The sequence below is a fragment of the Lithobates pipiens genome, unplaced genomic scaffold, assembly GCF_037356315.1.
Source record: "Lithobates pipiens isolate NorthernLeopardFrog02 unplaced genomic scaffold, aLitPip1_a1.2 Scaffold_24, whole genome shotgun sequence".
Taxonomy (NCBI): domain Eukaryota; kingdom Metazoa; phylum Chordata; class Amphibia; order Anura; family Ranidae; genus Lithobates; species Lithobates pipiens.
Window position 1 is genome coordinate 9871692 of NW_027507786.1, and position 22629 is coordinate 9894320.

Genomic DNA, 22629 nt, shown 5'->3' on the forward strand with positions numbered 1-22629 from the left:
AACTTGTCCGGCTATAAACCTCTCTGTCTGCCTATAGGTAATCCCGAAACATCCCTAAAGCTTCTGTGAAGAGGTTACCTCTTCATAGAACCCATGCCCTGGAACTCCCTACCCCAACATATCAAGCCATCTTCTACTCTTTCCTACTTTTAGGTGATCCCTAAAAACTCATCTCTTTATGGAAGCCTCTTCCATTCTCAGGAACTCCCTACCCCCAACCTGTCCAGCTATCTCCTACTCTGTCCACCTTGAGATGATCCCCATAAATTCATCTTTTCACAAAAGCCTTTCTCGCCGTCACCCAACAACCAAACTTTTGCGTTCTCCATCAACTCATTACCTTTTGTATCACTTTCCCCTCCCTTGTAGATGGTAAGCTCTCACAAACCGGTCCCTCCCAACCCCTCTGTCTTGAATTGTTTTGTAACTGTATAATAATAATTATAATAGATACCCCATCCTTGTCTGCACGCTTTTGGCAGCCTTTGTCTAACTGGATATGCTATGAAAATAAACGCACTGAATCTGTTTGCTTAGACACCTCCCAGCCTATTCTTAGAAGATGGAGACAAAGACGTCACTATGGTGGTGGCTCTTCTATCTCTTATCATTACAGGGCTAGGTCCTTAGGTGACATTTCACGTTCAGAACTAGGAGTGCAGGACATAGAGGAGGTGTCCTTGTGTGATCAGTGATTAACCACCTGCTTTCTTTACGGGAGCTGAGAATTAATATTTAATGTAGGAGTGGCACACCCACAGCACAGGCGCTTTCCTGCTGGCCAGTCAGTACGTTATTCCTGCAGACTGAACACGCTGCACTGATGAAGGACAGACACCGCTGTAAGTAGCGTTCCCTTTACACTCTTCTAAACAAATGGAAGCAAATAGACAATCTTGTGAGCATAAGAGGAACGTTCCACTAAGGAAAACTTTGTCACTTTTTTTTCTTCTCTCTCTCTCTCCGATTTCCTCAGTTGGGTGACGTTAGATCAGCTGATCTGTTTTAAAGAGAAAAAGTCTTAGGACTCATTTCCACAAATGTATAAAAATGTTTTATGAACTTCTTAGGAGGTTAAAACACATTCCTTTAGATGTTGTATTGTGGGCATGATCTGGAAACATTGTAGCAGGTTGTTTGAGAATGATTTCTTTCTGTCTAGTATAGGGACATGCTTTCTGTATCTTGTTCAGGAGTAGCCTAGGTGCCCAACCTGCAACCCTGAGGGGCTGTATGTGGCCCCCCTCGGTGCTTGTTGTGCATCCCTTGGACCCAGCAGTCTGCAGGGGGGGGTTGCAACTTTGATTTGTAAAGGAGAAGCAGCCGCGTGATCTCTATTAGCATTGTGAAATACACTCACTGGCCACTTTATTAGGTAAACCTTGCTAGCACCGGGTTACATCCCCTTTTGCCTTCAGAACTCCCTTCATTCTTGGCATAGATTCAACAAGGTGTTGGAAACATTCCTCAGAGATTTTGCTCCATAGTGACATAACATCACGCAGTTGCTGCAGATTAGTCGGCTGCACATTCATGACGCCACATATCCCAAAGGTGCTCTATTAGATGGAGATCTGGTGAGTGTGGAGGCCATTAGAGTACAGTGACCTCATTCTTCGTGGCATAGATTCAACAAGGTGTTGGAAACATTCCTCAGAAATGTTGCTCCATAGTGACGATAACATCACGCAGTTGCTGCCATGACGCCACCATATCCCAAAGGCGCTCTATTAGATGGAGATCTGGTGAGTGTGGAGGCCATTGGAGTACAGTAACCTCATTCTTGGTGGCATAGATTCAACAAGGTGTTGGAAACATTCCTCATAAATTTTGCTCCATAGTGACATAGTGACACGATAACATCACGCAGTTGCTGCCACGACGCCACCATATCCCAAAGGCGCTCTATTAGATGGAGATCTGGTGAGTGTGGAGGCCATTGGAGTACAGTGACCTCATTCTTCATGGAATAGATTCAACAAGGTGTTGGAAACATTCCTCAGAGATTTTGCTCCATAGTGATATGATAACATCACGCAGTTGCTGCAGATTAGTCAGCTGCACATTCATGATGCCACCATATCTCAAAGGCGCTCTATTAGATGGAGATCTGGCGAGTGTGGAGGCCATTGGAGTACAGTGACCTCATTTTTGGTGGCATAGATTAACCACGTTCAGACCAGACCATTTTGCTGGTCAAAGACCAGACCACTTTTTGCGATTCAGCACTGCGTCGCTTTAACTGACAATTGCGCGGTCGTGTGACGTGGCTCCCAAACAAAATTGACGTCCTTTTTTTCCCACAAATAGAGCTTTCTTTTAGTGGTATTTGATCACCCCTGCGGTTTTTATTTTTTGCGCTATAAACAAAAATAGAGCGACAATTTTGAAAAAAAACGCATTATTTTTTACTTTTTGTTATAATAAATATCCCCCAAAAATATATAAAAAAACATTTTTTCCCCTCATTTGAGGCCGATACCTATTCTTCTACATATTTTTGGTAAAAAAAAATCGCAATAAGCGACTATTGATTGATTGGTTTGCGCAACAGTTATAGCGTTTACAAAATAGGGATAGTTTTATAGCATTTTTATGAATCATTTTTTTTTTTACTAGTAATGGTGGCGATCAGCGATTTTTATTGTGACTGCGACATTGTGGGGGACCCATTGGACATTTTTGACAAATTTTTGGGACCATTGTCATTTATACAGTAATCACTGCTATATAAATGCAGTGATTCCTGTGTAAATGACACTGGCAGTGAAGGGGTTAACCAGTGGGTGGCAGTGTAGGGGTTAAGTGTTCCTAGGGGTGTGTTACTAACTGTGTGGGGGCTGGGCTTTCATTTAGTGAACACTGATCTCTGCTCCAATCACATGGAGCAGAGATCAGCGTCAATAGTTGCTAGGCAGAATGGAGAAATGCTGTTTACACGGCATTTCCTCCATTCAGCCGTCCCGTGAGACGATCGCGGGGATGCCCGCGGCGATCGAGTCCGCGGGTCCCGCGACCGGACTTACGGGGGTCCCGACCAGCGCGGGATGGCAGGGCGGCATTGAATATTGGACGTACATGTACGCCAATATGCCTGCCCGTGCCATTCTGTCGACGTACATCGTCGCGCGCTGGTCGGGAACCGGTTAAACAAGGTGTTGGAAACATTTCTCAGAGATTTTGCTCCATAGTGACAGGAGAGCATCACACAGTTGCTGCAGATTAGTCGGCTGCACATCCATGATGCCACCATATCCCAAAGGTGCTCTATTAGATGGAGATCTGGTGAGTGTGGAGGCCATTGGAGTACAGTGACCTCATTCTTGGTGGCATAGATTCAACAAGGTGTTGGAAACATTCCTCAGAGATTTTGCTCCATAGTGATATGATAACATCACGCAGTTGCTGCAGATTAATCGCCTGCACATCCATGATGCCACCATATCCCAAAGGTGCTCTATTAGATTGAGATCTGGTGAGTGTGGAGGCCATTGGAGTACAGGGACCTCATTGTCCAGTGGTGAGATGATTGAAGCTTTGTGACATGGAGCATTATCCTGCTGGAAGGAGTCATCAGAAGATGGGGACACTGTAGTCATAAAGGGATGGACATGGTCAGCAACAATACTCAGGTAGGCCATGGTGTTTAAACCACGATCAATTGGTTCAAGGGGCCCAAAGTGTGGCAAAAAAATCTCCCTCCACATCATTACACCCCCACCACCAGCCTGAACCGATATAAGGCAGGATGGATCCATGCTTTCATGTGGTTTACACCAAATTCTGACCCCACCATCTGAATGTTGCAGCTGAAATCCAGACTCATCAGACCAGGCAAAGTTTTTTTTCAATCTTCTTTTGTCAAATTTTGGTGAGCCGGTGCGAATTGTTGCCTCAGTTTCCTGTTCTTAGCTGACAGGAGTGGCTCCCTGGGAGTTCTTCTGCTGCTGTAGCCCATCTACTTTAAGGTTGGATGTGTTGCGCGTTCAGAGATGGTATTTTGCATGTCTCGGTTGTAACGAGTGATTATTTCAGTTAATGTTGCCTTTCTATTGTGGCAAGGTCTCTGGCCTTGTCCAGTCTAATGAGAACTTTCCAGACCAAAGATAGCTGACATCCTTCTGTTTGTGGTAGGTTGTGACGCATAGCGGGTGCAAGTTGGACAAAGTTATTGGGCGCCAGACACAGCATGGATTCATGAAAGACAGAAGTTGTCAAACAAAACTGATTTCTTTATATGAGGAGGTAAATAAAACCTTGGACAGAGGGGTGCCTGTAGACGTGGTATACTTGGACAGAGGGGTGGCTGTAGACGTGGTATACTTGGACAGAGGGGTGGCGGTGGAGGTGGTATACTTGGACAGAGGGGTGGCGGTGGAGGTGGTATACTTGGACAGAGGGGTGGCGGTGGAGGTGGTATACTTGGACAGAGGGGTGGCGGTGGAGGTGGTATACTTGGACAGAGGGGTGGCGGTGGAGGTGGTATACTTGGACAGAGGGGTGGCGGTGGAGGTGGTATACTTGGACAGAGGGGTGGCGGTGGAGGTGGTATACTTGGACAGAGGGGTGGTGGTGGACGTGGTATACTTGATTTTTTTTCAAAATTGGTCGATACAGTTCCCCACACACAGCTAATGTGTAAGGTAAAGTCTACAGGTTTGGAAATATCAGTTTGTAAATGGATAGAAAACTGGCTAAAAGACAGAATTCAGAGAGTCGTGGTTAATGATTCTTACTCTGAATGGTCTAAGGTTATCAGTGGTGTACCCCAAGGTTCAGTGCTGGGACCCTTACTTTTTAATATCTTTATAAATGATATTTGGTCTGGGATCAAAAGTAAAATTTTCCGTCTTTACAGATGACACCGAGCTATGCAGGGGAATAACGTCCTTACAGGATGTCTCCAATGTACAAGCCGACCTCAATGCTCCGTCTAATTGAGCGACTATGTGGCAAATGAGGTTTAATGTTGATAAATGTAAAGTTATGCACTTGGGGGGTTAAGAATATGCATCATACATACTAGGGGGAGTGCAACTGGGGGAATCCATAGTGGAGAAGGATCTGGGGGGGTTTTGGTGGATCAAAAGCTCAATAATAACATGCAATGCCAAGCTACGGTTTCCAAAGCGAGCAAAGTCTTTTCTTATATAAGAGAGGTATGGACTCCAGAGAGAGATCATTTTGTCCCCCTGTACAAATCATTAGTAAGACCTCATCTGGAATATACAGTTCAGTTTTGGGCACCAGTTCTCAAAAAGGATATCGGGGAACTGGAGAAAGTGAAGAGAAGGGCAACCAAACTGATAAGAGGCATGGAGGCGCTCAGCTATGAGGAAATTTGGAGGAGAAACTGAATTTATTCTCTCTGAAGAAGAGGAGATTAAGGGAGGACTCTGGTCCGGCCGCACCTGGAGTATGCCGTCCAGTTCTGGGCACCGGCCCTCAGGAAGGATGTACTGGAAATCGAGAGAGTCCAGAGAAGGGCAACATAGCTAATAAAGGGTCTGGAGGATATTAGTTATGAGGAAAGGTTGTGAGCTCTGAACTTATTCTCTCTGGAGAAGAGACGCTGGAGAGGGGATATGATTTCAATATACAAATACCGGACTGATGACCCCACAATAGGGAGAAAACTTTTCCGCGAAAGGGAGTTTAACAAGACACGTGGCCACTCATTAAAATGAGAAGAAACAAAGTTTAACCTTAAACTATGTAGAGGGTTCTATACTGTAAGCCCTTGTACACACGGTCGGACATTCAGACAGGGCCGTCTTTAATATAGATTGGACCCTGAGCAAAATTTTTCTTGGGGCCCCCCACCCATGCAATTTCCCTCTCCACCTACTCTGAGACATACAATAAATAGAAGCTTGACTTAAAATCAGTTTTCCATATCAGATCAGGCAGCAATTGAGATTGGTTTCCAGCAGTTACAGCATATCATTACTGCTTACTGACTAGTTGCTAGAGGTTACAGCACACATTACGGCTCACTGATTCGTTGCTAGAGGTTACAGCACATCACCTCCTCACAGCAGGGGAGCATGATATACATAGGAATGATTACTTTATTTACATATGAATGCTGCCAGCCGCAGCTATTTACTCAGTATTGTCACTGCAATTTACATATGAATGCTGGTTATTTACATGTAAACACAGGGTCTGCAGGTGAGTCATCTGTACACAACAATAAGGCAGAGCTGGGCAGCATTAGTACCAGCACCTCACACTGAGATATTGGGACACAGAACAGGAATAAAACTTCAAGGGACGAGGGAATTTAAACCCGGATAGTTGGCAAGTATGAGGCAGCTGTTTTGGGCCCCACAACAATGACAGGGCCCAGGGCAGCTGCCCCTTTTGCCCTGCCTTAAAGACGGCCCTGCATTCAGACAACAAAATCCCTCGGATTTTGTCCGAAACTTGTGTTGCATACACAGGGTCGGACAAAGTTGTCGGAAAATCCGATCATTCGTAACGTGATGACGTTATTTTGTTACGACGGGACTACGTTCAGGCTAGTAGCCAATAGTTTTGGTCTAGTAATCTGATCTGAGCACGTGTGGCACTTTGTCCGAAAACAAAGTCCGATCATGTTGTCGGAAAATTTTATAGCCCAGCTCTAAAACTTTGTCGGTCGGATATTCAGACCGAAACAGTCCGATGGAGCCCACACATGGTCAGATTATCCGACAACACGGTCTGATCGGACATTTTCCATTGGGATGACCGTGTGTACAAGGGTTAAGAGTGGCAAGGATGTGGAATTCCCTTCCACAGGCGGTGGTCTCAGCGGGGAGCATCAATAGTTTCAAAAAACGATTAGATAAGCACCTGAACGACCGCAACATACAGGGACATACAATGTAATACTGACATATAAATCACACACATTGGTTGGACTTGTATCCTTTTTTTCAACCTCACCTACTATGTAACTAGGATATGATCAACATGTACACAAGGGGTCCATATAGTGAACTTGGTGTTGAGTTTTTCACGTTAAGGTCATCACAGAGGACACGGGGGGGGGGCACACTACACCTAGAGGAAAAAAAATTTCATCTCCAAATACGGAAAGGTTTCTTCACAGTAAAAGCTGTGAAAATGTGGAATAGACTCCCTCCAGAGGTGGTTCTGGCCAGCTCAGTAGATTGCTTTAAACAAAAGTCCTGGATTCTTTCCTTATTGTGCATAATAAGGTTGCCTCTCGGGGGATCAGGAAGGAATTTTTTTCCCATGCTGTAGCAAATTGGATCATGCTTTGCTGGGGGTTTTTCGCCTTCCTCTGGATCAACTGTGAGTGAAGGATTGTGTATATGGGACTGTATTTTTTTATTTTATTTTGGTTGAACTAGATGGACTTGTGTCTTTTTTTTTCAACCTAACTATGAACAAGCAGCCAAACAATGGTTGGTTGAGGAATTATAATACATATGTTTTTTGGACTTTATTGGCACTTTATGGTATTTTATAGATATTATTATTTGTATTGTGAGATTACACTGCACTTTAGGATTGATTTATAGTTATGTTGATTTTTTTTGCACTTTTTATAGTCACGTGATTTGTGATTCATTGTTGCACTCTGTGTTTATCTTTACAACATGGTCAATAAATGTCCTGTCCGATCAATTCCGTTTTTTTCTTTCTTTTTTTTTTTTTTTAAACAACCACTTAAGAACCCAACCTTTTTCTGACATGCGTAAGTAAAAATCTGTATTTTTTTTTTTTTGCTAGAAAAATGACTTGGAGCCCCCAAACATTATATATAAAAACCCCAGCAGAGCATGATCCGATTTTCTACAGCAGGGGAAAAAATTCCTTCCTGATCTCCCGAGAGGCAATCGGATTTTCCCCGGATCAACTTTACCTATAAATGTCAGTTCCCAGTTATATTATGTACACTTAGGGAATAATCCAGACCTTTTCTAAAGCAATCTACTGAGCTGGCCAGAGCCACCTCTGGAGGGAGTCTATTCTATATTTTATTATTCTATATTATTTCCGTATTTGGAGATGAAATCTCTTTTCCGCTAGACGTAAAGAGTGCCCCCGTGTCCGATGTGATGACTTTAAAGTGAATAACTCAACACCAAGTTCACTATATGAACCCCTTATATATTTATACCTGGTGATCATACCCCCCCTTAATCTCCTCTTCTCAAGAGAGAATAAATTCAGTTCCTCTAATCAGTTCCTCTAATCTTTTCTCATAGCTGAGCTCCTCCATGCCTCTTATCAGTTTGGTTGCCCTTCTCTGCACTTTCTCCAGTTCCCCGATATCCTTTTTTGAGAACTGGTGTCCAAAACTGAACTGCATATTCCAGATGAGGTCTTCCTAATGATTTGTACAGATGATATCTCTCTCTCTCTCTGGAGTACATACCTCTCCTAATACAAGAAAGGACTTTGCTCACTTTGGAAACCGCAGCTTGGCATTGCATGCTATTATTGAGCTTATGATCTACCAAAACCCCCAGATCCTTCACCACTATGGATCCCCCCAGTTGTACTCCCCCTAGCATGTATGATGCATAATCTTAACCCCCCAAGTGCATAACTTTACATTTATCAACATTAAACCTCATTTGCCACATAGTTACCCAATTAGACAGAGCATTGAGGTCGGCTTGTAAATTGGAGACATCCTATAAGGACGTTATTCCCCTGCATAGCTCGGTGTCATCTGCAAAGACTGAAATGGTACTTTTAATCCCAGACCCAATATCATTTACAAGGATATTAAAAACGAAGGGTCCCAGCACTGAACCTTGGGGTACACCACTAATAACACTGAACGTGTTTCGTTGATATTGCTTCTTCAGGAGACTTTATGTTGTGCTGGTTAGAGATGCACACAACAAAAAAATAAAAAAATGTTGCATTTCAGGATTTGTTTGTTAAAGGTAATTATTAAAAGGGGAGGTCCACCCTCCACTGCAAAAATTAAAAGCCAGCAGCTACACATACTGCAGCTGCTGGCTTTTAATAATCGGATATTTACCTGTTCTGGAGTCCAGCTATGTCGGCACTGTAGCTTATGTTTCCATCATCTATCGGGTGCTGCCGCCGACGTTGCTTCTAAGGGAAACCGGCACTGTAGCCTTGCGGCTTCACGCCGGGAACCTTACTGAGCATGCACAAGGCTCCACTCCTCTAACCTACTGGCCTTGTTTAGGAGCCGTTATGGGGCTTTGATGAAATATCAGGGGTCTAAACAGGTCCCTAATGTCTCCCTTTTGAGACTAAAAAACTGAGGACAAAGACCCCCCCAGTCGTTTTCTCTGCAATAATCATTGTTTACTATGCTTCAGTTAAGAACGAAGGCGGGAGTGATGGGTACAGATCACTTACTGTGTTCATTCAGAAAAGAAAGGAGCCAGTTAGTGAAATATTTACCAGCCCCTTCCCCACTCCTGAGAGGAGAGGATAGAAGTGGTAGCACTGCAGGAGGAAGAAAGGAAGCAGGGGGAATCGGCACCGCACGGGGTGATTAGGGTGTGCCCAGGCACACCCTGTGTGCATTCTTTTGACATGTACTGTGCCTTTCGTGCATAGTGCAGTGATGTGCATTTTGACCTGCACGTTTTACATACATTTGCAATGGATTTTTTTTAAGTTTGAGCTTTGAGGTCATTTCTGTCTTCTTTGGCCTTGTATGTGTACTGCGCTGCCGTTCATTTGCATGCATTTCTGTGCATTTGGAGTGCAGAAAAATGCAGCATGCTGTACTTTTTACTTTTCCCTGCAATAGTGGGAAGGATGCCCATTGGATAACCTGGATTTTGGATGGTCTATGCAGTTGGGGTGCAGTTATAAATACACCCCCCTGCATCTGGTGTGAATAGGTCATTACGGTATTTATTGCAATAGGTTTCCTTTTCTAAAATGTTAATGCAACATAAAAAACGTAAATGGATCCGTTATTATTTCAGATGCTTCCAACATTAACAAAAAGTCTGAATTAAATTAATGCATTTTATTATTATTGGTATTACTATTGATGTTCTTAATTTTTTTTTCTTTTTTTTTATTATAGTTGTTATTATAATATTTACTGTTATGACTGAAATCTTAAATAATAATAATAAAAAGCTACTGTATGAAATCAGCTTCAGAAGTTCTGTAAGTTCCACTCGCATGACTCTACAAAGCCTGTTTCTCAAATGTACAAATTAGTAAATCAGCTTATTTTTCCAAAGGTTTTAAACACTTTGCAGGTTGACCCATTTACAAAAGATTATTATAGTGCTTAGGGTGCAGTTTTATTTAATTTTCTAATTTGAGATTGAAGACTTCACACATTTGACTGATTTTTATTTGATATACAGCATTAGGAGATGCTAATTTAGATGATAAAAAAAAAAAAAAAAAAGAAAGAATTTTAAAACATTTTATTTTTCTAGTTGCCTTTTTTTCCAGTTCTGCCACGGGGCCTCGCAGCTTTTCCAGTATAATTCATTGTAGACTTTTCATTTTGAAAAAGTTGGTCTAAGATCACAAGCTGTACTGTTGGCTGATTTTGCTACAGTTATTTATTTAGTTTTTTTAGGTTTTTGCTTGAATTTTTTTTGGAATCAACTGGTTCGACGTTTTTTCAAGCAGATTAACTATGTAACTATTATATCATTTTCATAATACAGACTCATTACGTAAACCGTTACTTCTAAAGTGCCTTGAAAAAGTATTCATACCCCCTGAAATTTTCCACATTTTATCATGTTACAACCAGAAAAAAACTTAAATGTATTTTATTGGGATTTTATGTGATAGACCAACACAAAGTGGCACATAATTGTGAAGTGGAAGGAAAATGATAAGTTTTTCAAATTTATTTACAAATAAATATGTGAAAAGTGTGGGGGGGGGGGGGCATTCGTATGGCGCCCCCCAGAGCCACTACTTTGTAGAACCCCTTTTCTCTGCAATAACAGCTGTAAGTTTTTTTGGGGGTGTCTCTACCAGCTTTGCACATCTAGTGAGGGACATTTTTGCCCATTCTTCTTTGCACAGTATCTCAGGCTCCGTCAGATTGGATGGAGAGCGTCTGAGAACAGCAATTCTTAAGTCTTGCCAAAGATTCTCAATTGGATTTAGGACTGGACTGTGACTGGGCCATTCTAACACATGAATGTGCTTTGAACTAAAACCATTCCATTGTAGCTCTGGCTGTATGTTTCGGGTCCTTGTCCTGCTGGATGGTGAACCTCCGCCCCGGTCTCAAGTCTTTTGCAGACTCTAATGCCGCGTACACACGACCGGACTTTCCAGCAGAAAAGGCCAGATGGAATCATTCCGTTGGATAATACGATTGTGTGTGGGGCTGCATCTGACTTTTTTCTTTAAAAATTTCCGACGGACCTAGAAATAGAACATGTTTCAACTCTGTCTGACGGACTCAATTTCTATCGGTAAAACCGTTCGTCTGTATGCTGGTCCGACGGACCAAATACGACGCAAGGGCAGCTATTGGCCTTCCTTTTCTAGTCCCGTCGTACGTCATCACGTTCAGAAACAAATGGACTTTGGTCTGTTTGTGTGTGGGCAAGTCCTTTCGGTCGGAAGTCCATCAGAACTCCGTCGGGAAGACCATCGGACCTTTTCTGCCAGAAAGTCCAGTCGTGTGTACGCGGCATAACAGGTTTTCTTCTAATATTGCCCTGTATTTGGCTCCATCCATCTTCCCATCAACTCTGACCAGCTTCCCTGTCCCTGCTGAAGAGAACCATCCCCACCACATGATTCTGCCACCACCATGTTTCACAGTGGGGATGGTGTGTTCAGGGTGATGTGTAGTGTTAGTTTTCCGCCATACAGTGTTTTGCTTTTAGGTCAAAAAGTAAAATTTTGGTCTCATCTGACCAGATCACCTTCTTCCACATGTTTGCTGTGTCCCCCACATGGCTTCTCACAAACTGCAAACAGGACTTCTTATGACTTTCTTTCACCAATGTCTTTCTTCTTGTCACTCTTCCAGATTTGTGGAGAGCACGACTAATAGTTGTCCTGTGGACAGATTCTCCCCCCTGAGCTGTGGATCTCTGCAGCTCCTCCAGAGTTACCATGGACCTCTTGGCTCTTCTCTGATGAATGTTCTCCTTGCCCGGCCAGTCAGTTTAGGTGGACGGCCATGTCTTGGTAGGTTTGCAGTTGAGCCATACTCTTTCCATTGTCAGATGATGGATTGAACAGAGCTCCGTGAGACGTTCAAAGCTTGGGAGTTTATTTTTTATAACCTAACCCTGCTTTATACTTCTCCACAACTTTATCCCTGACCTGTCAGGTGTGCTCCTTGGCCTTCATGATTCTGTCTGTTCACTAAGGTTCTCTAACAAACCTCTGAGGGCTTCACAGAACAGTTGTGTTTATACTGAGATTAAATTACACACAGGTGGACGCTATTTACTAATTAGGTGACATCTGAAGTCAATTGGTTCCACTAGATTTTAGTTAGGGGTATCGGAGTAAAAGGGGGGTGAATACAAATCCACTCCCACACTTTTCACATATTTATTTGTAAAAAAAAAAAAATTTAAAACCATTTATCATTTTCCTTCCACTTCACAATCATGTACCACTTTGTGTTGGTCTATCACATAAAAACCCAGTAAAATACATTTACATTTTTGTAAGGAAGGTTTACAACCCCTTTAAGTTCACTGTTCTCGTTGACTCCAACACAAAATTAAAGTCTCCCAATTGCAACAAAAATTTGCTTGGAAAATGTTTTTGAAAGGTTAAGGGGGTATATTTTGATGGTTTAATTGTATTTTGACAGTTGATTTACATTTTCTATTTCAATTTTCAAATTTACAGTATATCTTCTGTGAAAAACTCATATCTACTGAGGGTCAGGTCAGGTCTTTTTGTTTGGCACAAGAACGAGTCAAGGATATCTGAAAGTAACTTCTGTAAGCCTCAGGAGCTACTTAAAGCCCACTATAACCCCCCCAAAATCCACCTTAACTTCACTTTTTTTCGTTGACTCCAAAACAAAATGGTGACATTTTGCGGAATTCTCCCAAATTTAAGGGGAATGAAAATTCTCGATTTTGCTCATCTAAACAATCAAAAGTTTTCTGCTGAACTCTTTATCATATTGGTACACCATTGGATGTTCTAAATATTGGACTGTCACGGGTTCAGGAAATCGAATGTCCATGGATCGCATTGTGCAGAATTCTGTGCTGGGCTTCGGTGTCATACGTGTCATTAGAAAATAAGAAGTTTCTTGGGTCAAAGTCTACACTCTTCACCGCAACGTATTTCATATCAATCTTAAAAAGGGACCCTTATGGGGGGGCGTGGCCTGGTGATGTGCTAGAGCAGACGTGTGCTCTGTGAGCTCCGAGGCCGACACCGAGAAATATACATAAAATCATCCAAAAACTCATATTTTTCCTACCTGAGTGATGGGCCGGCGGACGGGCAAGTCTCTGCCCAAGAAAGGAGCCTCGACGGGGTCGATTAAGCGATTCCTTTCCGTGGAACCGGACGAGGTGGAAGAGCAGGACGACCTAGGCCGCAAGCCGCGGAGTAGAGTGGATTCCGCATCCCGCGATGGGCCGGACCGGAGGTCGCGCTCGCCCGAGTCCTCGGCGGGCTCGGGGGCCGAGGGTGAGTCACATCCTTCCGCCGGAGCGGCGCCGAGAGTGAGCGATCTCCCCACCACCTCCGATCTCGCCGCCATGCTACTGAACCTCGAGCGGGTCATCAGGAAGGAGGTCGCCGCAGTTCGTTCGGATCTCTCGCAAGTATTGGTTCGTGTTGAAGAGTCGGAGCAACGTCTCGATCGCCACGCGAACGCTATTCGATCCCTCCAGGCGACTACACGTCAACTTGCCATTTCGCAGCGTACGATCGTTTACAAGATCGAAGATCAAGAGAATCGTAACAGACGTAATAACGTTCGGATTCGGGGACTTCCCGAAGCGACTGGAGACGACGATCTGTTACCATCCGTTCGGGGCATTTTTAATAGCCTTCTGGGACGAGCACCTGACGCCCCTTTGAAGATTGACCGGGTGCACAGGGCACTCCGCCCACGCAATCTTGCTACAGACGTCCCACGGGACATTATTTGCCGGGTCCACCATTATCCTGAAAAGGAACTGATTATGCAGAAAGCTAAGGGAGCTAATCCGTTTGATTTTCATGGGGCGATGCTATCCTTTTTCCCGGATCTCGCTAAAGAAACCTTGGATCGACGCAGGGCCTTAAGGCCCCTCACGGAACTGCTCCGGGCGGCGTCCATTAAATATAGGTGGGGCTTCCCTGCGGCCTTGATCGCATCTAGAGATGGCAAAACCGCAATACTTCGCTTTCCGGAGGAGCTGTCCAAATTCTGCACGGATATGTCCGTTCCTACCCCAGAACTACCTGGATGGCATGAAGGCATACCGCCCCTGCCCGCTGGGACCGACCAGGGCTGGCAGAGAGTGAGCCGTGCCCGCCGTACTTCTGCACCTGATGGCCGCCCTTGAGAGGACATCCTGCCCACCAACTTGTTCAGCTTGGTTACCTGTTCAGGACGTCTACTTGCATCTGTGGGGCATACCGCCTGAATGTTTCCTTTACTAAGTTTGTGCGGGGAAGCTGACCGCCTCTGGCGACAACGTGTTTTTGCACGCCAGGGCTGAGCACCCCTAGGGGGCCCTCAGTCTGGATATGAACATCGCTGCACTTTTGCCCTTTGTCTTTTATTGGCGTGACATTTCTTCATCTTCCCCGCTGGGCCTCTGGAGCGTATCTGACTCATGGTTCCCCTCTCCCCCCCCCCATTGGGTACCCTACCGCCTCAGTTTTATACCAATATTGTTCTGTACAGGCGCTTTAGGTTTTGGATGATGTTATTCATAGATTTTTCTGCCTGGGTGTCGGCACCGGACCGCGGGGCGCTGCCTTGGACCTCTATGGTGTGGTTTGCGCCCGGCTGCCTGCGTCCCGCCTCCCCCTTTTTGAGCGGGGGCTGCCCGGCGCGGGGCCTCGGCGTCCGTTCCCCCGTTGGGGTGGCGGGCGTGGGGGCCCTGTGGCGGTCACGCAGCCCGCTCTTGCACGGCATAGTAATGCGTGCACTAATAGCTGTTTCTCGACAGCACCTTTTTTGGTTCAATTTGTTTTTCCCACTAAGGTGGGGCCTTGTATTTTTTTGTTGCCTTTCTCTCTCCTGTCCCCTTCTCTTTCACCTTTTCTGTCTTCTGCCTCCACCTCCTCTGTTCCCCTCCCCCCTCTCTGGCGGCAGACCACCTTGGTATTGTATTGATAATGTTGTGGTGATCGCGGTTCCTCCCCCTGAGACCCCATGGCTACTGTGAAAATTGTATCTTTTAATGTACGGGGCCTATACGCCCCAGGGAAGAGACACAATTTATATAGGGAACTGGACCGTTTGCGGGGGGACGTGGTCTTCCTCCAGGAGACCCACCTCACGCAGACGACTCGAGTTAGGTTACACTCACCACAGTACCCTACGTGGTACTACAGCCTCTCGGACATCTCTAAAGCCAAGGGTGTGGCCATCGGGCTTCGTAGGGGAACCGCGTTCACGTTTGAGGAAATGTTATGTGATCCTGCGGGACGTTTTCTGTTTCTGCGGGGCACCTTGGGCAGCATGCAGTGTACTTTGGCCACCTTATACTCCCCTAACAAAAACCAGGTGCGTTTCTTGGCTTCCACACTTAGCTCCCTGCGGAACTTTGCACGTGGATGCATTCTCCTAGCAGGCGATTTTAATGTTCCCTTGGAACCTACTCTGGACACCTCTAGGGGTGGTTCCTCGCTTTCCGGCAGGGGAATAAGGTATATACGTTCTCGACTCCATGACCTACAACTGATGGATGTCTGGAGAATTGCTCACCCACGGGAAAGGGACTTTACCTACTTTTCCCCGGTGCACCAAACCTACTCTAGAATAGATTTATGCTTCATTGACCACCAACATCTTCCGCTCGTAGTGAAGTCAAGCATTGACTCCTCCCCCATTTCGGACCATGCTCCGATATCCTTAACCATTAGCGTGGCGTCCATACCCCTGAAGGCCACTAATTGGAAATTGAACGAGGACCTTATAGCCGAAGAAGCGGATAAAAAGGTGATGGGTGATAGTTTGGAGTTTTATTTTAAGACTAATGTCAGTCCTGAAGTTACACCGGGAGTGCTTTGGGAGGCCCACAAGGTGTATATTAGGGGAAAGTTTATAGAATTGGGTTCTAGGAAAAAGAGGGAGCGCTTAACTCAACAGGCCAACTTGTTGCGGGACATTACTGACTTAGAACGCCGACATAAGTTGAACCAGACTCCAGCCCTTTTCCACGCCTTAACGGAAAAACGGGAGACCCTGAAGTCTCTCCTTCATTTAGACCACAAACGTCGCGCGCGGTTGGTAGCTCACCGTTTTTACGAGTGGGGCGATAGGCCCAGTAGACTGCTGGCTAATTCGGTGCGACAGCGAAAGAATGCAGCGTTTATTGCCAAAGTTAAGACCCCCTCGGGAGACTTGGTGTTCGAGACACCCCGTATAGCCAAGACATTCCGGGACTTTTACCAGCGACTGTATCGGGTGCACCAGGGGGACCATGATAGAGAGGCTCGGAGACGCCTTATTGGGGACTATCTGGCCCGCGCCGCTCTCCCGAAACTCTCCGAGGAGGTTCTGGCTTCCTTGGAGGGGGAGTTGACGACTGCGGAGCTTCTGGGCGCCATGAAAGCTATGGCGCGCGGTAAGGCACCGGGTCCGGACGGCCTCACGGTATCGTATTATAGAACGTACGCTGATATACTGATGCCGTACTTGACCAGATATGCTAACGTGACCTCGGACGGCGGGGACCTTCGCCCGGAGACCACCCATGCACATATCACGGTATTACCCAAGGAGGGCAAGGACCCTAGTGACTGCGCGAGCTACCGCCCTATCTCGCTCTTGAATATAGATGCGAAGATTTATGCCAAAGCTATAGCGAATAGGCTGCTCCCCCTGGTGCCACAATGGATTTCACGGGATCAGACAGGATTCATCCCCGGGAGGGAAGCGCGGGATAACTCTCTCCGCACACTCTCCTTGATGGCATATGTGCGGCGGACTGCCCAGCCCACCCTGTTACTCTCCACGGATGCTGAGAAGGCGTTTGACAGGGTGGACTGGGACTTCCTTATGGCTACGCTGGAGCACCTGGGCATAGGTCCCACTCTGCGCTCCCAAATAGCGGCGCTGTACCACTGCCCCACAGCTCAGATACGGATTAACGGAACCCTTAGTGACCCCTTTACCCTATACAACGGCACTCGTCAGGGGTGCCCGCTCTCGCCGATTTTATTCGCGATATCCCTAGAACCATTTTTATCCCTTGTTAGACAAAATCCGAATATACGTGGTGTTACCATTGGTGCGACGGAACACAAATACGCGGCTTACGCGGACGATATTTTGTTCTACGTGCAACAGCCTCTGATCACCCTTCCAAATCTTATGTCCGAGTTCTCGGCCTACGGCGCGGTGTCAAACTTTAAAATCAATATGTCCAAATCGGAAATGTTAAACATCTCTGTACCCGCCAAACAAGTATCCCACCTGAAAAAGAACTACCCCTTTAACTGGCAGCTGAGCTCCATGAAATATTTGGGCATTCACCTAACGCCCTCATTATCGTCCCTTTTCCGCGCTAACTTTCTGCCTTTACTCAACACTCTTAGATCCGATCTCCAAAAGTGGTCCCAGCTACGACATTCTTGGCTGGGAAGAATAGGCCTGGTTAAGATGAACTTGCTGCCCAGGGTGCTCTTTATGTTGCAGATGGTCCCGTTTGGAATACCGGTGGGGTTTTTTACAATTTTGACATCTATGGTATACCGGTACATATGGAATAGGAGAAGGCCCAGGCTGAATAGAACACTCCTCATCCGCCCTAAGTGTAGCGGGGGTTTAGCTGTACCAGATTTCAAACTCTACTATAGGGCCGTTGTGCTGACCAGACTCTCTGACTTAAAGTATTGCAAGGGCACGAAACTCTGGGTAAATGTGGAAACAGACCTTTGTGGAGCTGAACCTTCCACGCTGATGTGGATACCGAGGAAGTTCCGAACCCTTTTGCCTACCACGTCCCCACTTACACACTCCTCCTTGATGGTATGGGACTCTATCTGTAAGAGAAATGGCTGGCTGCATAACTCCCCCCTGATGCCCTTGGTGGGTCACAACTTTTTCCCACCGGGTAACATGGACCCTCAGATTCACCCGTGGCGGTTGGGCACTAACACCTATCTCCATCAGTGCACCGGCCCATCCGGGGTGCTACCTCTTGCTTCCATCATGGGTGACTCCTCCATTTCCTACATGGATCGCTGGAAACATCATCAATTGTTGAACTTTGTTCGCATGCTCCCAAAACCCCTGCGCACCCTGGCGGAGCTTACACCTGTGGAAACCGCATTTGCTGAACCTGACCCGATTGAGCGGCCAGTTTCGTACTTCTATCAGGCCTTGCTGTCCCTCACCTCTACGGGTACCCCCTCCTTTCTACGGTACTGGGAAAGGGAACTACAAATGGAGCTGTCTCCGTCCCAGCAGTCACAAATTTTAACACTGGCTCATGCCTCCTCGGGATCCTCTAAGACATCAGAAATGGCGTATAAACTTTTGACCAGATGGCACTACACACCGGTTGTCTTACATAGGTTCTCTCCCCAGTCCTCCCCACTCTGTTGGCGGGAGTGCGGGGAGGTAGCCACTCATGCCCATATATGGTGGTACTGCCCGAGGATCCGCCCATTCTGGCTGGCGATCATATACACAATTAAAGAAATCCAGGGATGGGAGGTTCCTAATGACCCGTGGTATGTCCTGTTTCATTGCACGGGACGGCCGACAGGCTCCTACAAGAGGTCGATTACACCACATCTCTTAAACGCTGCTAAAACCCTCATTCCTCAGTTTTGGAAGCTGAAGACGATCCCCACCCTCCGGCGTTGGTTGCTCACTGTGGATACCACATATTACATGGAGGATATGACCCTTTCCCTCCGGGGTAAATCTGAGTTGTCAACAAAGATCTGGGCCTGTTGGGTTGCCTTCAAATATTCCTCGAGTTATGCAGCCATAATGTCTCAACCAGAGTGATGTGAACATGACGCTTGCTTTTACTACATCTATTGTTATTTTGCAATAGGTTGTCTGACGGTGGTCTGCCCCCTCCCCGCCACCCCCCCCCCCCCTCTCCCTTCTTTCTCTCTCTCTTTCTGTTTATTTTCCTTTTCCTTTACTCCCCTTCTAATTCTGTCTACTATATTTCCTCTTTTATGATAGAAGAGGTGGGTGTATATTTATGTGCCCATGTAACTAACGTTATAATGTTGTAGATCTTGCTATTGGTTTTTATACTGACTGTTATGCTCTGTACACGCCTCTCTTCTTTAATAAACATTAATTAAAAAAAAAAAAAAAAAAAAAAAAAGGGACCCTTATGAAGCTCTCCTTTGCAAACCGAATTGTGGAATTGCTTTGTCCGGAGCATCAACTGGCTTTGCATCTTTTTACTGCAACTAAGTTAACTATAGCAAGGGCATGGAAAACTCTTGTTTTGAGGCAGTTAAAGAGGAAGTAAACCCTAATGGGTTTACTTCCTCTTTGATTCCCTGCAAAGGTAAAGCATAATGGACTACTATGCATCGCATAGTAGTCCATTATGTGTCACTTACCTGACACAGGAGCCAGCGATGTCACCGCTGTCCCCTGTAGTTCCGAGCGTCCATCTTCTTGGTGGGTCTCGCTGCTCCGGCGCTGTGATTCGCCAGAGCAGCGATGACGTCACTCCCACACATGCACACGAGAGCCGACACTCGCGGCATATCTCAGCGATCTGCGGCCTTCCCAGTGCGCCTGCACGCCGCTGTCTACGGCACATGCGCCTGTCTTCAGGTAAATATCTCCTAAACCGTATAGGTTTAGGAGATATTTCTTGGACCTACAGGTAAGCTTTAATCTAGGCTTACCTGTAGGTCAAAGTGGTTTGTAAGGGTTTACAACCACTTTAAAAACTACATGAATGATATTATGGTAAATTAAAAGTTGCTATGCTTTCAGACACACGATAAATTCCTTCGGGTCTGGCAATCTTGGGTTGCATACATTCGACCTTCCAGATTCGATACCGCGCTGCTCTCGATTTAATACATTTCTGATGCATGCCCCGTGGGCTCTCCCTCCTTTTTTTTCTTATCTTTTGCTTTCTTTAGTTTCATTTTCCATGCTTACCTTCTAAATTTATCAGGCTACCAGGCAATGCCCTGGTTGGGATAGTTACAGTGCTAATATTGCATTTTTGTATTGCATTTTCCTCTACATGCAAATTTATTGAGCATAAGGTCTTGCGTTGAGCTGCAATCAATTCTATGTTTGGACATTTTCATTTTTTTTGCAGCATGCAGTATTTTTCTGCATTTCAAGACCCTCTGACTTATTTCTGTTAAGTGATGCCTTTCTTAAATCCTTCTTTGCTGGGAGCACGTCAATAGATGTGCTCCCATGCCTGAGGGTCCTGCGCACCCCTGCAGGGTGCGTGTGCCGCGCTCTCTGATCGGTGAGTCTATGAGACTCTGCTGTTCACAGATCGGAGTAAGGGGTTGATCCCGACCCCTTGCCACGTGATCAACTGTCAACCAATGACAGCTGATCATGTGATGTAAACAGAACCGGTAATCTGCAATTTTTTCTCCTCGCGGTGATAGTGCGAAGAGAAATAAAATAAAGCCGATCACTGGCGGATCTCAGAGGGACATTGGTCCCGATCATGGACAGCTGCCGCCAGCTCAACTGTGCCCACCTGTGCCACCTACCAGTGCACAACAGTGCTGACTACCAGTGCCCACAGTGCCACCCATCAATGCCCACAGTGCCACCTATGAGTGTCACCAATCAGTGCCTCATCTACAGTGCTGCCCAACAGTGTCAGCTACCAGTGTCCATCAGTGTCACCTATCAGTAACACCTATCAGTGGCCATCAGTGCTGCCATATCTGTGCCCATGAGTACCGCCTTATCTGTGGCTATCAGTGCCCACCAGTGCAGCCCATCAGTGCCCACCAGCTCCACCTCATCAGTGCATATTAATGAAGGAGAAAAATTATGTTATGTTTGCAAAATTTTATAACAAACTATGAAACATGATTTTTCTTTTCCAAATTTTCCATCTTTTTTTGTTTGTTTAGCAAAAAATAAAAACCCCAGCTGTGATTAAATACCACCAAAAGAAAGCTCTGTTTATGTGAAAAGAATGTTAAAAATTTCATTTGGGTGCAGTGTTGTATGACCAATGACGCAATTGTCATTTAAAGTGCGTCAGCACTGAAAGCTGAAAATTGGTCTGGGCAGGAGGGGGGTTTAAGTGCCCGGTAAGCAAGTGGTTAAAACTTGTAGGACTTTAGTAGCGTACTTTATTTTTTATGATCCGTTTTGCTCAATATTCAATGCAAAACTATATGTTTGATGGAATATTAATAAAATTCTTTGTAAAAGAAAACAGGAAGTTTTTCTTTTTCTTTATATTTTGCATTTACCAGCAGCAGCGGGTCAACTTGTTCTACCAGATACCTCAGCTACGTATCAGTTCTTTCCCATAGCCCAAGAATATAATTTTTTACATAACTTCTTCTTGTAAGTCCTCTTCTTTTCTCATACTAAAGGAAGAATTTTTCTTTCAAAGTTCGTTCTCCTCCGCCTCAGGTAAATGGTAAAGCGGGAACTAAACGTTCTCTTAATTAACACGCTATTTTTAAACCCTTAGGCCGCGTACACACGGGCGGACTGTTCGCCCAACCTTGTCCGCTGAACAGTGTTTGGGCGGACAGTCCGCTCGTGTGTGGGCTTTCAGCGGACAGTTTCAGCGGACAGTTGGACGGACAAAGTCTTTCGGAAATTCCGAAAAACTGTCCGCTGAAACTGTGTTTGAGCGAACAGTCCGCCCGTGTGTGGGCTTGTCCGCTGTACTTTCGAAATGAGCGGACTGTTCCCGCTCGGAAAGTCCGCCCATTTCGAGCGCGTGTACAGGTAGGCGGGGCCCGCGAAGGATACGTCGCGGGCTCCGCCGCCTGGAATGGGCTTAAAGGGGAACCCCAACGCCGAAAAAAATCGGCGTGGGGGTTCCCCCCAAGTCCACACCAGACCCTTGTCCGAGCACGCTACCCGGCCGGCCAGGAAAGGGGGGCGAGCGAGCGCGCCCCCCCTCCTGAGCCGTACCAGGCCGCGTGCCCTCAACATGGGGGGGTGCCTTGGGGAAGGGGGGGCCGCGCGGCCCCCCCACCCCAAAGCACCTTGTCCCCATGTTGATGAGGACAAGGGCCTCTTCCCGACAACCCTGGCCGTTGGTTGTCGGGGTCTGCGGGCGGGGGGCTTATCGGAATCCGGGAGCCCCCTTTAAGAAGGGGGCCCCCGGATACCGGCCCCCCACCCTATGTGAATGAGTATGGGGTACAATGTACCCCTACCCATTCACCTGTGAAATAAAGTACAAATAAAAACACAACACAGGGGGAAAAAATATTTTATTGCACAGCCGGGGGTCTTCCGTCTTCGGGGGTCTTCTCGCCGGACTCCTCCGCTATGTGTGTGTAGCTCTTTTGCCAGCGGAG

The 22629-nt window shown here is 46.1% G+C and overlaps 1 protein-coding gene and 1 long non-coding RNA gene across 5 annotated transcripts in view; one reads left to right on the plus strand and one right to left on the minus strand.

Moving 5' to 3' along the window:
* LOC143929658 (uncharacterized) overlaps positions 1-22629 on the minus strand; it is a 66911-nt gene that overhangs the window by 15829 nt on the left and 28453 nt on the right. The window lies entirely within an intron of this gene.
* The window catches only part of LOC143929657 (alpha-1,3-mannosyl-glycoprotein 4-beta-N-acetylglucosaminyltransferase C-like), a 107066-nt gene that overhangs the window by 10004 nt on the left and 74433 nt on the right, over positions 1-22629 (plus strand). For 2 of the 4 annotated variants that reach the window (XM_077453595.1, XM_077453600.1), the window contains exon 1: positions 687-842. The exons of 1 other annotated variant lie outside the window; for it this stretch is intronic. The gene's annotated coding sequence lies outside the window, so the exon portion shown is untranslated. Of the gene's footprint in view, positions 1-686; positions 843-4134; positions 4246-22629 lie in introns of those variants that run through there. One more of the 4 variants, XM_077453597.1, reaches the window with a different exon arrangement.